This window comes from Poeciliopsis prolifica, unplaced genomic scaffold, assembly GCF_027474105.1.
Source record: "Poeciliopsis prolifica strain line A6 unplaced genomic scaffold, Auburn_PproV2 SCAFFOLD030, whole genome shotgun sequence".
In the NCBI taxonomy this organism is placed as follows: Eukaryota; Metazoa; Chordata; class Actinopteri; order Cyprinodontiformes; family Poeciliidae; genus Poeciliopsis; species Poeciliopsis prolifica.
Window position 1 is genome coordinate 5,958,284 of NW_026562405.1, and position 15,061 is coordinate 5,973,344.

Genomic DNA, 15,061 nt, shown 5'->3' on the forward strand with positions numbered 1-15,061 from the left:
TATAAGGATTTCTCTGACAGCCCAACACCGTCATTAATTCTGATCATAAAAACTTGAAGGAACTGACACTGTTTGACCATAAATAACATCACACTGTCTTCATCTAACCTGTAAATGATCTAAGCAAAGTGGAATCCACTGAAAAACGAAGCTTCTCCATCAAAGCTGCAGCAGTTGTTTTATATGCGGTACTGTCCATTAAACACCAGAATATTATAAGCCCAGTTCAGATAATATTTCATTTGCTTAACATTTAAAAGCTGCTAAATTAAAACTCTTCTTCTGAAGATCTCCATGTTGGCTGCCTTCCTTCAGCAACATTATCCATCCTTTGCTATTCTCCATGGTAACATTATTGTTTACATACATCAGCAGCAGAGAGCTATCACAAGGAAGGAAAGGCTCAAAAATATAAAGTTACAAATTAAAATGCTTGATCAAATTGACAAACCAATATTAAAAAAGGACCCTGAAAATAAACAGAAAGTTATTCAGAAGAAATAGATTCACACACACACACACACACACACACACACACACACACACACACACACACACACACACACACACACACACACTACAAGCTGCATTTGATTTTCTGCACATTATCTCATTACATCCTGCATCTTTCTATTTTTGACCATCATGAAAGAGACTGAAATAACTCAAAAATCCAGAAATAAAAAAACACGACAGAAACTTGACTTTGCTTTGTGTGTTTGCCAACAAACTCTTTGGAAGTGGAATAAAAACAGAGTAATTCTCAGGAGACACATCTATTCCTGAACCTGGCAGCCAATGAAAGGAGTTAAGATGCACTTTCAGAGGGAGATCAACAACAACGAGCCGCTGTTGGTCAGGGAGTCACGGCTCTATGGAGACATGAAAATCTATGGATTTGTTGGTGAAAAAAACATTTTTAATAATTGCTTAAACACCTTCATTGAAATCCCCAGCTGGTTGTTATAAATAAAATTCTCACACATAGCAAAATCACAAAATCTAAGTGTTTTTTGGTCTATATTTATTTTATTTAAGTTGATATTTAATCATTTCCCAAGAATTATATAAAGTACTTGATCTATTGGCAGAGAACCTGGGAAAAATGTCGTTATAAATAAAATAATCTGCCAATGGAAGAAGGACTTTTTCATTACTAGTTAGGAAAAACTGACTTAAAACAAACTCCTATAAGTTAGTTTTGTCTTTTCACATATGCTGAGATATTTGCACTACAAATGAGACAGAAACACTCGATAAGATATTTTTGCAGTAGCTATTGAAGGAAAATTACAGTCTGGGAAAATTAGTCATGTGAAGTGTCCATCCTCTGTTATTTTCAGGCCTGTCTCATCCTCCACCCCTGCTGGGAACCGATGTTTGGGTCAAAATATTCCATCAACCAGAACCCATGTTGTTTGTGAACATGTCAGAGCCGAGCATGGCTTGTTTTTCCCGTTGACATTTGCTCCGTTTTAGAATTAACTGGAATATTTTTGGTTTAAACTTGTTGCCCCATCACAGGCTGGGTTTATTAGATTTTAAAGGTTGCCAGTCTAAAGCCGACAGGAAGCCTGTAATTATGGATGAAGTCAAGATTTATAAGGTGAGAAGGAAATTACTTCCTAAGCCAACTTCTCAAAACATTTCCCATGACATTATTTACTGTAAAAGAACTTGGATGTAACAACAAAGACTTAGCTGTTAAAAAAATAAAAGGCTTAGAACATTTCTGCAAGAGAAATGGACCTTACTTCATTATCTTAATGTGTAATAAACTTACTTCAAATACCTTTAAACCTTGAGTAATATTCCAGATAAAAGAAGTCAACAGTTAGTTGTCAGGATTTTGTCTGAGGCAGAGATAACTCTTATTTCTGACCCAAACAGTTCAGGCCAGATAACATGAGGCTTGCGTTTAGTACGCTGCCTCTTCACATCTGTTAGACGACTGCTGTGACTTGTCCTCCAACAGCTCAAGATGGCTACTGAAAACAGAAAGCAACAAAGAAGCAGCTACAAACTCTACAGTGCTTCTGGTGAAATATTCATATCTGTTGTGGTTCTTCACATTACAACCACAGATCCACACATTTATTACAAAGTGCAGCATTTGAAGTGAAAGGAAAGAAACATCTTGTTTTTTTTACATCTGATTTCATAAACCGCAGCCGACTGCAAGCATTCTGCACATCTCCAATATCAAGCTCAGTCAGACTGAAAGAAAAGTGTGTTTGAATATTATCATAAAGACTTGTTAGCATTCAGTCATTTAATCATGCGCTGATCCTGTTTTGGGTTGAGCAAACATGTTTTGGAAGGCAGGGGGCGCTCTTCTAGACCTTTCTCGACAGGATCAGCCATCTTTGTGGTGTTCTTCTGTGGGAGTAGCATCTTATCTGCAGCCGGTAGGAAGTGGTTAGATAACTCACAGAGATTAGCTCTGTGCCAGTTCGCCGCCCTGACCCGGTCCAGATGGCGGGAAACGGAAGGACTCCAGCCAACAGAACACGACCGTTGGACTTCGTGTCCAACAGTCATGTCCGTCATGTTGGACGGTGTTTACCGCCCCACCCATTAAAACTGCTGCTGAACTGCAGAGGTGATTCAGGACAGGTGCACCAAGGAGCGTCATAGACGATCTTCCTCCTCTGGTGCAAGAGAGGATATTTCATTTCAACTCTGTCATCTCCACAGCAGTTATAGAACATTTATTCTATAGGTTTTAGGCCAACTCTGAGCCTAAAGCTTGTGTTCACTATGAAGAGCAGGGTTGTTGTTTTTAATTTATTCTTTTTTGCATCATGGCTAATAAAGCTACAATCCATCTCCTTGGTCTGGATCACCTGCTTCTGCATGTTTGCCGTCCCAAAAACGTCCCTGCAGTTTCCACATGGTTTACATTTTAATCCAGTTGGTGGAGCAGCTTTGGTTTCATGCTTTGTTTTGTTAAACAGTTTGTTTGCTGGAAATCTCCATGGAACCTGGAAGTGATTATCAGTGGGTGGAAGAAAGAGACACATGACAACTTCACCTTCATTTTCTGAAGACAAATTTTTTATTAAGAAATAAAAAAAAAGGTTTACAGTTCTGTAAAACCTGCTCAAACACATTTTTAGCTTACAGGTTGGCGATAGAAACAAAAATTAAAACCATTCAAATTCTTTAAAAAAATGTTTTCTTTACCAAGAATAAAAAAAAACCTGTGTACAGAGGAAGGGCTGATGTGGGAAAACCAGGGATTTATAAATGAGACCGTGATCAGTCGCTCTGTTGACAGGAATGAGTTTCAGAGTCAGAAAAGGTTTACTATTTTCAGTCACTGGGCTCCATCTCAGATGTTGCCAGGAAACAGTTTATCAGCTGATTGGGTTCAAACATGTAATGTTGGTCAAACGTTGTCTCTTAATGACAGAGTTCATGTTCTGAATTCTCAGGATATGTTGGACTCGTCTACAAAATTATTCTCTTCACAAAAGCACAAGAGCTTCCCAGACAGTTTGAATTTAAAAATGTTTTAAATAGTTTAACAGAATTTGTCAATGAACTGTTAAGAAAAAAAAGAGCACCCACTTTTGATATGATATATTTTTGGATGGATTTAAATCTGTTACCTGTTTGCAGCCTTTAAAAAGCACCACAAGTTATTCCACCACAGAAACACCTCAGTAGACTGCTAAACAGTTTGATGTTGCAGATATCATTGAAGTTTGTCAAAAATTAAAAAAAAAAAAAAAAAAAAAATTTGGTTGTGGCATTTTGGTGAACTGCCGGTTTATTTTATTACTATATGAATGACAGTGGGATTTGTGGCAGTGTTGCTGTCTCAAAATCAATAACATTACAAAATGTGTTACAGCATTTTTTTAGTATTCCAAACAAACATCAAATTTTGTAAAACAGTAGTTTTAATGGTTTTGTTTCCACATTCTAATTTGAACTGACCCTGAAATTTTCAGTTTTGTTTTCATGAGAAGATAAAAGCAAAAATAAACATTAACACTTTGGACAAAGTATTGCACGTAATGAATGTGAGTCGAGTTTGGATCAATAGTTTGTGCAATGTCACTCCAGTTTCGGGTTTTGAATATTTTTGGAGCACAAAAGGCAAAAGTGACATAAGATCACAAATCAATCAAGAGAAACTGATGGAGTCACAGAAGGATGGGCAAAAGAATGCATTTAAACAAAGATTCTTTTTTATGCTAAAAAATAAATCTTCAGAAAATTTTAATTCACCTGCAGGTGACTTTCACATTTTAACATTCGGTGGTAAAAACAAGTGCATCACTAATGCTTTAGTTCTGTTCCAAACTCATTATTTCTGAGAGAAAACAATAATCAGTAAGCTGAGCTCAACGGAAAGTTTACTCGGGTTAATTGACAGCAGGAGTGAAAAGGCTGATGGGCTGATACAAACTGAATATACACCGAGAGGCAGAATAAACCTATAAATCACTGCATTAGTTAATAATCTGGTCAATAAATCCCTGACAAAAGAAGGACCTTAGCACCTAGAAAAAGCTTTGAAGTTGAAGTTGTTACTGATAACTTTATGTTTTTCCAATTAAGCAGCTACTGCTGCCTCTAAATATATGTAAAAAAAAAAGAAAAGAAAAGAAATTACACACATTAAAAAAGCTGAATTGTTTCCATATGCATTGTGTTTTTTTTAAATATAACAGAAGTTACTCAGTGGACAAATTGAAGATTTTAAGGTAATTTGTAAATGAGTAGTTTTTTTTTTTGTTTTTCATTGTGCAATGATCCTTCAGAGGAACCAAGAACCAGATCTACAAACGTTAATGAATACATCGAAGCTTTGTATGTGCATTTAAATGGAAGCTGAGCTGTAGAAAGACGTTACATAGGAAAGGCTGTATGAAAATAGATGTCACCTGTGGATTTGGTTCAGCAAATCCCTTTAATGATACAAACTACAATAAAAAGAAGAGGAAAAACGCCAGGCTCTGGCTGCTATGCCAGCTCTACTGGGAGGTTTTTGGTCAAATACAGGCAATTCCTGGGTACTGCACAACTTCCCGCCTCAATGGGTTTCACCTCCGAGTACCCTGAAGAATTGAGCATTTTATTTTTGGCCTCGTCATTTCAAGTGCAAAAAACATCTCTCACATCATTTCAGTGTATCTTTACCTTTGATTGTGTATAAAATAGGCAGTTAAGAAGTTACTTTTGATTCTCTATGTGCCAATCTGAGCGAATGTCCTTTAAAGCACAATAGAAAGACAAGTTTTGATTGCTACGACTGCAGCTCTTTGTTCCAAACTGATAGTAAAATGGTTTTGAAGCAAATTAAAGCAGACAAGAGCTTTAAAGGGTAAGTCCTGAGCAGATGGTCGCTGGTGAGACACACGGAAACCCCTTTGTCACATATTAAATCCAATAACTACCTCTTACCTAGTCTGTTGTTAACAGCTCACGTTATCAGCATTATGGCCCCATGTTACTATCAAAAAAATCACATGTAGTTTTTTATCTCACAACTGTTAAAAATCAGCCAGAATTGAGGTCTTGCTTTTGAATCGCAGGGCACCCTTTCAACTTAATTTCAACAAATTGATGCTAAATCCAGAAATTTTAAAAAGTCTTCAAATGAGAAAAACTTGATGTTCGCAAATCACATTTTAAGCCTCTACATTTGGATCCTCCTGATGTTCCTGATGATTAAACACGTTTAGGAACTCAGATCAAGTTAACTTTCAATTTGAGCCTTAAAAAACTTGAATATAATTGAATAGCATTTTTTAGAAACTAGTTGTTTTCCCAAAACAAGAGTTTTACAAACATCAAATCTGGAACACAGATTAGATTCTAACTTTGATTAGTTTCCAGAAAATTAAGAGCAAATTCTTCTTTTTTTTGGCCAATAAAAAGGAATACAATTTCTTTTGGCTGTCTTTTGTTTGTCTTGTCAGTGTTGGTCAGGGTTCCCAAAATGATGCATTATGGCAGGGGGGTGTAGACTTGGTCCCGGAGGCCCGGCGTGTTTTAGTTCTCTCCCTGGATCAAATGACGGTTCATTAGAGGCCAAAGAAGAACATTGACTTGCTGGAAAGGTTGTTCCTCCCACCAGGGAGAGAATGAAACATGCAGGATGCCGACCCTCCAGGACCACTCTGGTCACCCCTGCATTATGGGTTTCTTCTGTGCCAATTTCCCGACACAAAGTTCTGCCGACTGTAAATAGAAAGCTCTTGCAGCATTATTGTCTGTTGTGTCACAGGATTTTGTTACACGCCTAGTTTGGAGTGCTAATTAACACAACTGACTGGGTCACCTGATCTGAACTGGAGATGAATGAGTCTTAGCTTTTGTCCTGCCCCAATAAATGTGTCCAGATGTCCCTGAACCTTGCAGAGGAAGAAAAGCTGCCCAGCCCTGAAACACAGGACGAGTCGCTGCCAAATTTCCATTTTTGTCTGAACATCCAAGTGGTCATGAAGCAACTGGCCCATAACAAGAAAATTTGGGAGAAGAATCAATAAGTTGAAATGTGTTTATGTCACACTAAACTGCAAGAAGGTGGCCCAAGATACATATGATGACAACTGAACTATAAAGGCTGCCACTGTAAATATGTGATCTGTATAACAGCTTAGTATTTTCACCAATTGAAAGAAGTGTTCCTCCTTCTATGTAAAACTACAGCAATTCAATAGTGAATACCCATAATAATAATAATATTAATAATAATAAAAGAATCTAAACACTGACAGAGGAAAAACTAACAACAATAATAATAATGTAACTTCCTCTGCAGAATAAAGAAAAAAAATCAATCCAAAACTTTAAGCCAAGAGTGCCTACTGCAGTAACTTACATATTGTAAACTGGTCTAGGACACGTAAAGATAAAGAGATAGATATAGATAGACTGATAGCTACTACTGTACAGTACGCCACAGACAACACACTCAAGGGTTTGAACTCCACACTTCAAATCCGGTTGGATGCTTCTCTGACTCTGCAGGAAGAAATTATCCTGACGCCGAAATGAAAGCAAGAAAATATTTCAGTTTTAGCCAAAAAACAAGATTTCTGTGTGATCAGAATTTCCCACTGTTTTTGTCTTTGTTTGCTGTGATGCACATCAAATTACACCATAATTTAAATCAGCAGTGAATTGAATGTGTTTCCTTTCATGGCTGCACAAATAACTTTGTTCTTTTTTGGGAACAACGGCTGATTATTTGTGAACATCAGTGATGAAACAAGCGACCAGCTTATGATCAGCGGTCAGCGCTAATATACTGGGAACTATTAAAGGAAAAACAAAGCGCTAAAGAATCAGTTTGAAATTGTAATAATCATCTTTCCTCAACTGCAAACAGCTTTTGAAGCATTCCTAAAAGATTTGAAATGTGAGCTTCTTTTCTTTTTTTCCTTAAAACCCTCATCAGTCCACCAGAAAGACACAGACAGACAGAGAGCTAGCTAGCTTTAGAAGCGTTTCAGAGGACAGGAGAGGAGAAGAGAGCGTTCTCATGGAGAGCCTCCTCCTCACCCCTTTACATCATGGTTTCTACGATGGTGTGGGTGGGGGCCTTCATCAGTAGGCCCCTGTTTCCATTGGGGTCCAGTGGGCAGGTGAGCTCGTTGGGGACACGGTGGTCTGCGGCGGGAGCTGGCCCCTCCGCGCGCCGGGGCCGCCACGGCCTTGATCCTCTGCAGGCCAGAGGGAGGACACAAGGCATGAGCAGATGTCACGGAGAGGGAAACAGGCAAGTAGAGCAAGAATGAGAAGATAAAATACAAAATCAGTTGGAAACCGAAAAGTTGTAAAGATGGAGAGAGAAAAACTATAGAAAAGAGCTTTAAAGTATGAAGAATTCATTTGACTTTTCTGATATTTTGCCTTGTTTTTATGAACTGATTTTCTGTTCAGTCATTATGACCAGCTGACAACGATCAGTGAATAAATTGTCCTTGTAGAATCGAGCTGAAAGCTTCTGAGAGTTTCAAACCCATTCCAGGAACGTCAACACTTTCAGTTTTGAATGCGATTCCACTGGACTGAAGTCTTTACTGTCATTTCCTTCTCATCCTAACAATGTTTGTGTCGCAAGGCCAACTTTGAGCCTTGTTTCTGCTGAAATGCCTCCCTGTTCAATGCAGCTGTCAGCTCTCTGCAACTGAACCCTCAGATATTATCTGAACGGATATTTTCCCCTCCCTGTCATTTGGTCTGTAGAGTTGTTGCTTTTGGATCAATTTGGTTAAATAAATTACAATTAAGACACAGAAATGTTCAAGATCAGAAAGATTATGCAAAGCAACACAAACTGTTGAATTAAATAAAGAAGTAAACATAAACAAATCTGTGTAAAACAGATTTATAAATATCAATAAAGTAGCTTTGGCTCAAATTACTAAGAAATTCAAGTTATTTTAGGACAGAAATTGATTCTTGAAGGAAATTTAGCTCTGAACAGTTTGATTTTCCCATACGAATTTCTTCCTGATCCTCCAAACCGAGATCACTGACTATTCCCCAAGGCCGACATTTATTCAGGGAAGTCTGAATGAGTCTACTGAGTATGTGATGTTGACCGCTAGCTGTGTGTTTCACCCACCTCGATGAGGGGCCCATCAGACCGAATGATCTTGATGACGACCACCATGGGGATGCAGATCATGGAGGTCAAGGCCAGAGTCCAGCCTATTCCAATGGCCCAGTCAGGATACTGGTACACCTTGTTGTACGTCAATGGCTTGTATTTGACCAAAGAGAAGAAAAAGCAGCCCTGGCATGGAAAAGGAACACATTTAAATCAACATTTTTATGGTTTTATATTCAGATATGTGTTCAAAATAAAGCCCTTACCATGCACAGTAAAGGAGTGACAACAGTCCAGCTCCATTTCATCCAAGGATTTGGTCTGTAGCCAATCATGTCCTCAATTGCATCATAAAAATTATCAGCGCCTGCAAAAACAACAGCGTGAGGATCCGTCTGCTGTGGTTCACAGCAGTAAAACACCAAGCAGCTTTATTTTTCTTTTGATGCCTGTAAATTAATATTTCTACTCAGGGAACTGAATAATGAGCTTCAGTATTGTTGGGATTAATGATACTCACCATAAACCCAGGCAACAGCTATACATTCAAAGAATGCCACCCACAGAAGGCACACACCGCTCGCTGCATAGTAGTCAAACAGCTGGAAAACATACATGCCACCCTGCAGAGAGACATCGTTTTAGTTTCATTTTTAACATTTTAAAGCACAAAAAACAAAAAAACACATGATTTATGCTGGCTAAAGCTGCACACAAATATTTTTGGAGGCAGTCTTTCCATGTTAAACATTAGAGAGGAGATTTAACATGTAAACAACAAGAGGGCGGCTTAAATCTGAGCAGATGACGTGTTTGAACAGGAGTGTTTGAACATGACCTCGTGTCTTCCTGCCTGACTACAATATTAAAAACGGTCCCCAATCCTGGGAATCCTACAGCTGAATCAGGCCATGGCCGCCATAAAAATAAGTTGTCAAAAGGAGAAACAGCGGGAACGACTCGGTAAGGCGCAAGTGAAGAGAGGGGAAGTGAGGTTTTATTGATCTGAAATGGATCCGACATGAATAGATGAGTGAAGGTGGAGAGGATCTGCAACAACCCCACAGAAAACATATGTAAGGTCAAAGTATCTGTTTCTGTATCATTACACCTCAAACCGAATCGAGAAAATAGACGCCACTAAAACCTCTGCAACATTTCAATAAGATCAGATTAATCAAGTGATTCAAACCAGTGATTGATTTTGATTAAAAATAAGTGATTAAACAAAAATGTTTAATCAGGAAACATTGATCTGGTGAAGAGCAAACTGTGACCATAAAGCATAAAGCAGATCAAATGGGTCTGATGGCCTCAGATCAGCAGGAAACCCAACCGAACGGTTCTGGTTGAACAGCTCGGCGACACGATGAGTAAAATTAAACATGCTGGAGAGATTTCCACAGTTTTGATCAACCATTCTGACACAAAAATCTGCATCTAAATTGCATACTTGTGCGTATCCTGTCAATATTTATGAAGACTTAGAATGCGCATTCTTAGCTCAGACAGGAAGTTAGGGAGATGGTTGAATATTAACAAAAGAAAACTGGAGCATGCAAACAGGAAGAAACAGTTATGAAAAAAGTACTGGAGTTGAAAAAAGTCCAGAATGACTAAAAGAGTCCAGGGTATTAATGAGAAAACAGGAGATATGAAAAGAGAATGAGGAGGAAGCAAGGGGATTTGGAAAATCTAAATTGGGTCTGTAACTATTAATACCACCGGATGGAAAGGAAGTTCTCATGACTTGACACTAAAAGTCATGAGAACTCCCTCTCCCTCCGCCATCTTCTCTCATGGGGTTCACGCTAATAGCAGTCCAAACGCTCTGCTTCAACTACATGAACCCTGAAGAGGTCAAAAGCTGCTGTGTTTATCTTAAACGAAACAACCATTTTTAAAGCTTAATGTTTGGTCGAGGTACCTTAATCGTTCAGCACCTTTTCAACCTCCTCATGTTGTCATTATTACCTTGGTCACCATGGTAAGTCCAAACAGGTAGCTGATGCAGCAGATGATAGCGATGAAGACCTCTCTGCAGTAACCCTTCCTTAGGAAGGACGGATACAGATCCACCAGTGATGTGATCTGCCCTTCCACCTCCACAAACTGCAAGACAAAACAACGGCTGGAAAATCAGAATCACTGCAATGACCTCAACCTCCAGGGTTCTAAACCAAGTTCACTGTTCTTTCCTGAGTTTGAGTTACATTAGTAAGTTGGGTTTGAAAATCCACTTTACTTGGTATGCTTTGGTTTTGATGCATGCAGTTCATTGGTTTATATAGAAGACACAGTAAAGTCAAATAAATGACTACAATTCACTTTACTGAAAGCTTGTTTTTGAAAGATTCCCCTGAGGTAATGCTCCCCAGCAAAAACAACCAATCAGAGCAAGGAGGAGCTTTGTGCTGTCAATCAAGCTTATGTACCCTCTGCTCAATGTGTCTAATTGACAGTTCAGAAAATCTGTTATATGTTGTGGTTAATGAGTTGTAGTGCAGCAGAGAGCAAAGTGGAGGGGTTGAGCACAAGAGTGATTGACAACACTAAGACCCTCCCCCTGTCTCTGATTGGTTGTTTCTGACTGAGTGGTGCATTTCTGCAGTTGGTACTGGGAACACTGGGAGAAGACAGAGGTCTTATCTGTCTTTTATTTTACTGTCACAACATGAGAAATGCAACAAATATGTAAACAATTTTTATCAAAGTGACACACTGGAGCTTTAAAACTAAAAAATAAAAAGATTTCTTAAAGAACATTATATTCTTGGTAACTCTGGAGGAGTTGCAGGCACCAAGAGCTCAGGTTGGATCATTTAATTACAGGACAACTAATAGCAGAATGGCGAAAAGAAAAGCTAAAAGCCACATTCACAGTTTGCTACAAACTCCTGTTGGGAATCCAGCAAAGCAAAACATATTCTGGTTAGATCAGCTACATCTGCTGCAAATAAATTACACCCACATGGATTTCATCTTCTATCGCGTGAAACGTGTTTGCATGTAAAGCTTTTTAGAAAAAATAAAAACTGAATTAGTTTTTGAAAAATCCTGCTGACCTGACTGTCGAGGCCAAGCAGCAGCAGCATAATGAAGAAGAGGATTGCCCAGAGTGTAGGAAAAGGCATCATGGTAACAGCCTTGGGGTAGGCAATGAATGCCAGGCCTGGACCTGCAGAAGCAGCAAGAGGAGACAGAAGGGGTGGGCAGGAGCGACATTAGAATCATATGATAATCTCATCTGATCTGCATCACTGTGGGGGAGAAAAACGCCCCCAGACAACCGACGCAGAGCAGGAAGTGAAGAGTTAATCAATGCCTGACTACAGCACGCAGATCAAGTTTACATGTAAAGTATATTTGGATAAAGATTCACTAAAAAAATAATTATCTGAAGCACATCTTTACTTACCTGCCGCTTGCAGAACGTTAAGACACACTAACTGTACACACTCAACACATGACACAATTTCATTTCACTTACAAGCACACAATTAATGTCACCTTATTTTACAATAAAACACACAAGTATAGTTAAAAGCAAATAAAGCACATTTATATACATTTGTGTTTATAACAGTATCTCTGTGGAAGTAAGTCAGTTAGAAGAGAGATGTTACAGATGCGTGTAAAATATGTTACCATAATTTAAAAGGAAGGACCACTGTAAACACTGCTTTGATTGAAGTTGAAAAAGCCCCAAATGCTTTAGAAAAGCAAATCAAGCACATGAAGGTGTGTCCAATACATTCTGTTTATCCATGCACACGTCCTCAAGCCATTTTGAATCCCCAACTGAAATACGGCTGACCATTTCAATGGGGAATGCAAAAGGACTATTGCAAAACAGCAGCAGATGTAAAACTTGTGGTCAGATAAAAAGCCAGTGTTTTTTTAAATGATTTATTTTTATGAGGTCGAATTTAAATGACGCTACATTGGGAACTGTAAAACAAAAGTCAAGGAACAAGGAAGCAGCCATAACAGCAAACAGCATTGCAGCTGATAGTAAAGTGTATCAATAGGTTCCATTTTTGTAGCAAATTATGACAAGGCATCCAACCAAACACCACGTTGACTCAAAAGGTTAAACCAACTCCCAGCCCCAGAGGGAAAACAGACCTTCAGAAAATTGACCAAATCAAAAGTAACTGAGTTCATGTTAATTACACTGATGTTGTGAGTTGACTGTGCAGAGTATTAAGAAGCCTTAATTTTCTTTTTATCTCACTGTTAAGTCGTTTGAAGCTGTGGCGCGTGCCAAGCCATTGCACAGTCAAAGTCACATTAAGGAGCAAGAGCATTGCTTTTCTTCTTTAGCTTTAAGTGTGTGTTCGGCCCAAACTACTGCAGTTAAGGCAAACTTACAGATTTTTTTCTAAAAACTTTCCTTTGCTTTCCTTTCCAAACTTAAAATTCTGTGAAAATGTATTTAGTTGTCTATTTTATCTTGCTCCTTATAAGAATCTGGACAAATTCTGAGTTTAACAGCGAGCATCATGTTAGCTTGCAGCGCTTTGCTTCCTCCAGCTTCTCTGACCAACACCTCACAGACTATCAGCCCACTCGCCAAATAACACAGATATTGGACGATTCTGCAAACCCCGACATCAGGTGGACTTTACAGAATTGTGCAATGTTTGCATCGACTGGGCTGCCAGCATAAACTGTTAATGTAAAAAGCAATGCTAAGCTAAATTGACTTATGAAATTTGCTGATTATGGGGCTTTAGATAAGATGTGGTTCACAAGACCTGTTGATGAAGAAAATGGCTTTCTCTAAAATAATCACCCTTTACATCAATCAATTGACTTCAAAGAGCATGCCACCAAGTCTTATTGAAATAACTGGAGTGAAAAGCAATTCAGCGAAAAGAGCAGAACCAGTCTTTGCAAACAAGTTCTTAGAAAACAGTCTTCCATCTCCATTGGCGTTTTAACCACTTTGATGTTGGGAGTATTTACAGGATATGTCATTAATCATCATGGCTCTGCTCTTGTTTGTAAAAGTAGGGATAAATGAAATCCTTGTGTGATTCTGTCAGAAAGTGAAACCAAACATCCACAGTAACCTGGGCTCCTTTAGTGGTCAGGCTTAGTGTTAGGTCGCATATGGTGAAAACACGTGACAGAAATCCATGGAAATCTCATTGTACTTAAGAAAACTGATAAAGCAGGCCACCCTAAAGCAGCTTGAGTAATAGATGTAACCTCTAATAACAAACGCCTCCCAGTATCATAGAAGCCAAAGCTAGAGCACCATCAGGATGGTGGCTGTAAATAAGGAACATCTCAGAACCAGAACTCAAATCTTTAAGTCTTCACACAGACATAAGATGTGCCGTAAAGTATCGCACATCAGCTTTTCCTTAAGTCTCCCCTAAAAAACTTCTTTCTCAAAAAATAAAGCACAACAGCCTCTGCCTTGCGCCAGCTTGCCTTCCTAAAATGAGCGCGTACAAACCGACCAAATAGGTTCTATCTCCTAAAGTCTGCTTTTGTCAAGAAGTGTTTGATTGCGGAAGCTTCCATATTCCGATGCCGTCATTTGTGTTTGAATCAGGGAATCCATGATGTTTCTAAATTGTCACTCAAGTTCGAAAATGAACGTAGAGGCTAATTCTCTTTTGGGTTTCGTTGCTGTTTTTCTTTTGAAATTACTGTTATTTAATTTATTAACCAGGAAGCAGCGCCCACCATCACTGCCGCCTTTACAGAACCCTCGTACCTGACTCTGCCACCTCAGCAATGTCCACCCCTTGCTCTTGTGCCATGAAGCCCAGGACGGAAAATATTGCGAAGCCAGACACAAAACTGGTACCACTGTTGAGGGCTCCCAGCAGCAAACAGTCCCTATGTCACACATATGTCATGAGGAGGATTTGTTAATGAACACACAAGGATCCCTTCACCCCCACACCCACTCTCTCCCCTACCACACCTCACCTCGCCCGCCCCCTGAAAACTGACGCCTCACCTGTAGCAGTTGTATTTGTACTTGTTGTAGCTCCCCAAGGACGTCATGGCGCCCAAACAGATGGCATAGGAAAAGAAGATCTGAGTGCCAGCATCAATCCACACCTGCCAAGTAGGGAGAGAGCAACAGAGAGGCTGAGGCCTGCTGATGACGTCTGGGTTATGGAAAGCTAAACATTTAGCGTGGTTTGAAATCTTTGCTAGTGTTCTGTGCTTAGCTTTTATCTGCCAAGATTATCAACTCCCTTTACAACATAAGAGGGCAATGGAAAAAAACCTGGAACTATGGCACTGATGTCATTACGACTACAATATTCCTATCATGAGGAAGTGCTTCGCCTGCAATAAATTCTGGGTAATTATGAAACTGCCATACATCCAGGATCTGTCTGGCTATCATCTGTTTGGCAGCCCTGGTTGTTCAATGCAGCAGAAAAGTTCAAGTTCTAGAAAAGGCAAAGAAGCGGTGAAGTCCTAAAGCTTCATTCATTTATCACAAGC

General features: G+C 39.1%; 1 pseudogene; it reads right to left on the reverse strand.

Annotated features, from left to right (window-relative positions):
- Nucleotides 1-6,503: 6,503 nt before the first annotated feature.
- Nucleotides 6,504-15,061, reverse strand: part of LOC129372666 (sodium- and chloride-dependent taurine transporter-like) — a 28,125-nt pseudogene continuing 19,567 nt past the window's right edge.